Raw genomic sequence first — 7,939 nt, forward strand, 5'->3', positions numbered from 1 at the left:
CGACGTGCCGCGATTTGAGTTACGTGGCCGCCCGCATGCCGGCGGGCGCGAATCCGCAACAATATTATGATATTAATAAAATAATAAATAAAAATTTACCTCCAGAAGATAGTGTCATGTCAGATTCCTCCAGAATATTAAGTTGTGCATTTGGTTTATCCAGACAGGTGTTTAAACTGAAAAATAAAAAATAATAATAATAATGAGTCAACACTCAAGAGAGATACACACACACACACACACACACACACACACACACACACACACACACACAAGCACACACAGACAGAGAGAGAGAGAGAGAGAGAGAGAGAGAGAGAGAGAGAGAGAGAGAGAGAGAGAGAGAGAGAGAATTTCTCACCTTTGGCTCAACTCATTCAAGGTCAGAGGACGTGAGAGAACTTCTTTCCAGCCAACAATAATGTCATTCAATTATCTTCTGAACGATTGAATGTCTTTAAGGAAGTCATTCATTTTTTGCCATTCGTCGTGGAATTCAAACACCTCATTTTCCAAATCAGTTATCAACGATGTTCTTATTGTGGAACAACCTGTTAGGAAAAGACACACAATAGTTATTGGTTGTATAGTGATTTAATTCTGTATAAAACAACAAATAATGAATTGGGTTAAGGATCTCACCTGTCATCTTGTGTAAAATGATTGATCCACAAGGTCGGAGGAATTATCTGCACAATCCATTCTCTAAACAAAACATACGAAGCCTGAGCAATAAATACGAAGCCCAAGCATATGAAGCAATAAATAGTACAAGTTGATGACATCATGGGAGATTACACAACAATGAGTTTTTCAGGGTGTGTCTCATAAAGGAAATGACTTTGGGATTTTTTTGGTTTGGTTGGGGTGTGAGGGCTGAAAGAGAGATTTTATCTTTTCTTTGATATCAAACTTGCGTTTAAAATATATTATTTTTATTAAAAGTTGTTTTTGCTTGCTTTTAGCTAAACTTTGTTCTATTAGTGTTCTGATGATTTAAGATATAACCATGAGAGACATGGGCACAGAATACTTCCTCATTTTCATAGCACGACTGTGCTCTTGAAGGCACTTCCCAATTTTACAGAACCGAAGGAGGGATAGTGAACTTCCTTTGCTTTCGTGCTTGAAGAGATAAAGTTAATATGCTCGATGGAAATGAATGTTGTAAGAAAATTAAGTTATTCCCTGAAGTAGAACATAGGCAACTAGAATGGGCACTCGGTAGAGCGCATACCTTCGCCTCCGCTACTTTTTTGTTCTTGGCATGAGAGTGGGGGGAACAGAACAGTGAACATTTTGGTGTTGGTTTCATGCAAATCGGTTTTGATTTGACCGTGTTATGACAAAAACCGCATATTTTGAAAGGTCGTGACCCCACTGACCTTTGACCCCTAACCGCTAACAAGGGTAATGACGTAATTGTGTCATGTCACCCATCACAAGATTGGGCAATGAATTCTGAACAATTTGGCATCGGTTGCATGCCAATTAGATCAAAATTGACCGCGCTATAGTAAAAATACGAATTTGACCTTTCCGTGACCTTGACCTTTGACCCAATCGCTCCCAAAATCTGATCAAATGTTCCTTGGATAATAACCCATCATCCCACCAAATTTCAAGCGATTTGGTTTAATACTTTCTGAGTTATGCGAATAACAAACAAACACACACACACACACACACACACATATTCATAAATAAATAAATAAATACACAGCGACCAATACATAACCTTTCGCAGAATGCGAAGGTAACTAAAACGGGCACTCGGTGGAGCGCATACCTTCGCCGCCGCAACTTTTTTCCGGGCACATTTGAAAAACGTCATTTTAAAACGTCCATGACATCACAACCGTCAGTCTGATTGACGTCAAATTTGGTGTGTAACCTCCTGGAAGGCAGTCCAACAAAATGGAGTGATAAACACTGAAAAATTAAAAAGTTGAAAAATGACGTCATCTTTTGATGTCATTTTTACACACTTCCTGGGACGTCACGTCCAATCGGGGACTACCATTCTGAAAGCTCGTAGTTCACTGAACGTTTTAACGTTCGTTTCATGTCAATAGCTCTATTATATCTGAAGCTATGCCTACAAGTATATTTTGACCTTAAGTGTGACCTTGACCTTCACTACAGAGTTAATTGGCAAAACCTGTACATCAATAAACAGATATTTTTGTACTGATTCTAATGCCTGGATTTGGGAGACTTTGCTTTATAAATTATAGAGATATTTGAATGTAAAATATCAGGACATTTTAGCCACAATTGAAAAACGTCATGTTCAAACGTCAATGACGTCATAACGGTCAGTCCGATCGAAGCCAAATTTGGTGTGTGACGTCCTTAAGGTAAGTCCTACAAAACGGTATGATCAAAACTGATGAGATCGAAAATTGAAAATTTACGTCATCTTGTGACGTCATTTAGACGCACTTCCGATGACGTTACGTCAAATCCGACACTACATATCCGAAAGGTATCTCATCATGGAACAATATGGCGGTGGTTGCATGTTGATAGCTGTATTATGAAGGAAGTTATGCTCAAAAGAGTGTTTTTGACCTTTTCATGACTTTGACCTTGACCTTTGACCCGATCACTCCCAAAATCTAATCCAATCGTCCTTGGATACTCACGAATCATCCCACCAAATTTCATGCAATTCAGTTTAATACTTTCTGAGTTATGCGAATAACAATCAAACACACATATTCACAAATAAATAAATAAATACACAGCGACCAAAACATAACCTTTCACAGAATGCGAAGGTAATTACATTGATATTTGAATATAAAATATCAGGACATTTTTGCCACAATTGAAAAACGTTATGTTCAAACGTCAATGACGTCATAACGGTCAGTCCGAACGACGTCAAATTTGGTGTGTGACGTCCTTAAGGTAAGTCCTACAAAACAGTATGATCAAAACTGATGAGGTCGAAAATTGAAAATTTACGTCATTTTGTGACGTCATTTTGACGCACTTCTGATGACGTCGCGTCAAATCTGACACCATGTTCCCGAAAGGTATTTCATCATGGAACAATATGGCGTTGGTTGCATGTCGTTAGCTGTCTTATGAAGGAAGTTATGCTCAAAAGTTTGTTTTTGACCTTTTCATGACCTTGACCTTGACCTTTGACCCGATCGCTCCCAAAATCTAACCAAATCGTCCTTGGATACTCACGAATCATCCCACCAATTTTCATGCAATTCGGTTTAATACTTTCTGAGTTATGCGAATAACAAACAAACACACACACATATTCACAAATAAATAAATACACAGCGACCAAAACATAACCTTTCGCAGAATGCGAAGGTAAATATTCGTTGGTTCGCTCTTTGAGTGGAATGAAAATATGAACGGGAAGAAGTGCTTTAATCAGTAAGTCTCAATCTTTCATCGTCTCAATTTTACATTTGCTTGTATGGGATGGAAGGGCATAGGTGGGGAGAAAATGAATCTCCTATTTTGGGTTTGGGTCAGAAAGCTTTTTCCTTTTCCCCCATTCTTTTGAATGGGCGACCCAGAAACCCCATTTATCATCTACTGAGATCGGCTTGGAGAAACACAATGCGCGAATTCCCTTGTAAGCAGGAGGACAATCAATTGACCACAGGTGATGCTTTTCCCCCCTCACAGATTCCTCGCACATAGGCCTCCTTGTCCACCCTGAGCGCACATTCAGTTTTATGCCTCAGCAATCTGAACAGCTCAGCTCTGACATTCAACCTGGCCCTGCGACACTGATCAATGGTATCCAGTGTCCCTTGAGAGACAAAATTATTCTTCGCCCAACGTTGAGTTCCAAGACATCCACGGGCAACATCAAGGACGGTTTTCTAGAAGGCACTCCACAACTCTAAAGGCTTCAACAAAGCACTCAGACCTCCCAAATCTCCACTCAGCCTGTTCACAAGCTCCTCATCTACCCTCTTATCCTTGAGCTTGCCAACATCCGGCCTAGGCTGGGATGGTACAATTCTTCTGGATTTAAGGTGCAACTTAAGAGTTGCTTCAACAAGCCGGTGATCATTATTGAGGAACTGAGCACTCTGGTAGACCCTGCAGTTCTGGACCATCCTACAGTGACCATAAATGATCACTTGGTCAATATCCTTTGCCACACCACCAGCGTTGGCATTCCAATTCCAGTGATGAGCTTGTGGGTGCTAAAACCATGAACCAGCCACACAAAGTCCATGACTGCTTGCAAAGTAAAGAAACTTAGTGCTGTTTTGGTTCACAGTTCCAGACCCAAAGGGACCAACACATGTCTCATAACCATCCCTATCAGTTCCAGTTGATGCTGTGAAATCCCCCAAGACTATAAGAGTATCTCGCCTGGGGCACTGATAAACCACAGACTCGAGTGTGGAATAGAATGTGTCCTTCATGGTGAGATCACTCGCCTCAGTCAGAGCAGTCAGAGACCAGAGAAGTGACACCCAAGGAGTGACGAATCCTTCATCTCATAATACGCTTGTTGACTGGTGTCACCTCAATTGCCATTGGAATCAGCTTATTGGACACAGCCACAGCAACTCCTTGGGCATGGTAACCATCAGAGTGACCAGACCAATAGTAGGTGTCACCACCCACCATGATCAAGCCACAATCCAGTGTCTGAACCTCAGAGAGTGCTCCAATACTGATAACCAAATGCTTGAACTCAGATGTTAACAGAGACAGGTGATCATCCTCTCTTAAGGATGGGATATTCCAGGCACCCACCCAAAGGGACCACCTCAGGTTAACCAAAGGAGACCGTCTGGTGGACGACACCTCAGCACCACCCCGACACACACGACCGCAATCTGACCCAGGAGGGTTACCCCGTGGTTTTCCTCCTACCATCAAAGAGTGGGGGTCCCGAAGGCTTTGTCCCAATCCCATCATCTGGTGAGCTGCCCTGCAGAGGGCAGCTGCACAGGAGGTACTCCCATGGAGTGGGTTTTCAGATTTCTTTGTCATACGTTTTTCATAATGAAAGGTTTTGCAGTGGCCAGAGTGCAAATCCTGCCACCAACCTCCAAAAAAAAGTAACCCAACTGCAGGAGGACGTCCGCAGACACAGTTGGGCACTAGATATGGATGGCCGTTGGCTCACATGGAGCTCCTCTGCCCTTTAACAGGTTTTGTTTTTAGTCCTGCTGGGTGTCCATTTCCATACACCCTCTTCACCAGGAAACCTGTTGGGGGAGATGGTTTAGTCACCGACAACCCGACCATGAAACAGAAAGAGAGGAAACCACTCTAACAACAGGGACGAGAGACACAACAGAGGAATACTTGGACAAATGAGGGATGTGGGGAAGAATGACAGGTAGGGGAGGACACAAGGAGAGAGCAAGATGGATGCAGAAGCAAACTCTCAATCACCGAAATGGAAGGAAAAACTAGAAACATGGAAAGAGGGGCATTTGGAGGGAGTTAATAGGGTAGAAACTATCATTGTTGTGGATGGGGGATGATCTTAGATGATGGTGAAAAGCTGTTTTGAAGCAATGGAGTGAAGAATGAGATTGAAGAGAATGTGGAAATTGGTTCCACAGTTGGGGGGAAAAAATAGGAACGAATGAGTAGATTTGAGCAATGAATCTGGATTTTGGAAGTTTCACCAGAAGGGCTTTGATGATGGAGCATGTGTTCCCTTCAAAAATCTCGGAGCGGTGGGGGCAGAGCATAGAAAGAGCAGAGGTTGCAAGACCAGAAATATGGCGGTAAAAGACAGAGCAACCACCGAGCTGTCAAGGATTGGAAAGTGATAGGCGTATCAACTGAGCTTCATCTTGAAAGATTCCAATCATCTTGAAGGCCTTGGTCTCCATGGTGTTAAGCTGAGCTAGGTTTGAGGCAAGCCCAGAGGAGAGAGCAGACTTCCTCAAGCTGCAGATGAATGCATGAATGAAATCGACAATTTTGTGGATACCAGAAACACCCGCTCTGTTAGGGAGCAGACTGGGGAGGAGGGGGTAGGGAGGATAGTGGAGCGGGGGATATATTTTGTGCCGTCGCTCATAATCCCCTCTATCTGCAGCTGGGATCAGTCAACCACTTACACTGTGGCACAGATACAGGTGAAATTCACAAGTCGTCTCCCCGTAAGTCTAATTGATACAGACATGGCCCTTCGAGGAAACTTCAACATTCCACAGTAAGCATTTTGCGAACCAGCTGACACCTTGACTGCCTTTAATGTAGGTGTGAATTTGGAAGAAAAAAAAAAAGAATAGTTGAATGCAAATTCGAAACTCATGGAAGAGGAAGAATACAGAACAGAACAGCTACAACACAGTGAAATGTTGTGAAGCTCATCAAAATCAGAGTAGAGGGAAACAACAGAGGAATAATGATAAATGATGTAGGAAGAATGCAATAGGGGAAGGAGAAGAGTATTAAAGGGGAGGGGGGAGAAGACTTAGGGACTTAACAAGCTGGGTACAAGCTCAAGCACAGCAGGAAGGGAAAACTGGGAATGAAAGAGCAACAGAGCAAAAAAACGGACAAGAGGGGAGAAAACACAATAACCTCGAAAGGAAAGGGTGAGAATGCAAAGGAGGGAGAGGCACTCATGAGGGTATAAACGATCATGAGTGCATGGATGAAGAATGAGTGGAGGAAGAAGTGAACAGCCATCTTGAAGTCCTGTGGAGGAAGAATGAGATTGAACAGACTGAGAAGTTGGTTCCACAGGGAAGAGAAAGGACGAACAAATGAATGGAGGTTCGCAATGAGGTCTGGATTTTTGGAGTTTCACCCGAATTTGAGTTACTGGCAAACCACCTGTACCCTGGAGAAACCTGGTTTTGAGGGGTGGCGGCAGGTAGAGGGCAGAAAGTGCAGTAAGACCAGAAAGGGTATGGTAGAATACAGACACCACCAACCTGTCTGCGATACTAGAATATCGTCCAGAGATTCAACTTCATCTTGGGAGATTCCAGTGATATTGAGAGCCAATTGGTCTCTAAAGTGTCAAGATGGAAAGCTGTGAAGCAGCGACACCATCTCAATGGCGAAAAGCTGTACTCCATCGAGCTACAGATTAAGCCCTTTCACATTCTTCGAAGTTCAGACTTACCAAGGAAAGATTTGGCATGACGGAGGATGTCCAGCTGGCAGCTTGCTTTGAAGGCCAACTCTGATCTCGAGAGATTGTGGCTGATGTAGCGAGGGCCAAAAGTTTGGAGGACTGAACTTCTTAAGGTTGTTTATCAAGGAAATGGATGGAAGGTTCGTTATAGACGGTCCTTTCAGTGGCAGCTTACGAGGGACAGACTCGCCAGGGTTGGAAGCTAAAAGAAGTATTCCAAGTATTCGATCAGCTGCTGAGTCTGTCAAGGTCTGCAGAGAGGGCTGTAACCTGTCTATCTGGAGAATGAGGGATGCTACAAAGGCGATGGAATCGTCAATGAAAAGATAACGAGGGTCTTGCAGAAAATCATAAAGATCGTAAATGAAGACGAGAACAGGACTCTAACCTCCAACAACTCATACTAGCAGACTGGACAACCAGCTTAACGTCAATATGAGGAATGACGCACTTTGTGATGCAACATCCTGCCTGCAAAGCACACGTCCAACAGCTTATAGTCCTGGTCAGAAATCGAACCCAGACAAGACAGCTCAAAGGTTAGTGCACTACATTTGCACCACCTTGTAGATCCTGGTGTTGGCTTGAATGGTGTTGGTTGAGGTGGCTGGATTGCGATCTTAGGGTCCTGGCTTCGAGTCCTGTTAGCTGCTGAATTATCAGCAGGTGGGGTTGACTCAGCCTGTCATCCTTCTGATATTGGTGAAATGAGTACCAGTGTATTGGTATAGGAGCACAGCATCAGTGGCATTGTCATACCCCAAAAAATGACAGCTACCCAGCAGCCAAGCCAAGCTGCCATATGCAATTTGATGAAGAAGATGA

The sequence above is a fragment of the Eptatretus burgeri genome, chromosome 8 (genome assembly GCF_056783735.1).
Source record: "Eptatretus burgeri isolate ZD-2024b chromosome 8, Ebu_testis_v1, whole genome shotgun sequence".
Classification (NCBI taxonomy): Eukaryota; Metazoa; Chordata; class Myxini; order Myxiniformes; family Myxinidae; genus Eptatretus; species Eptatretus burgeri.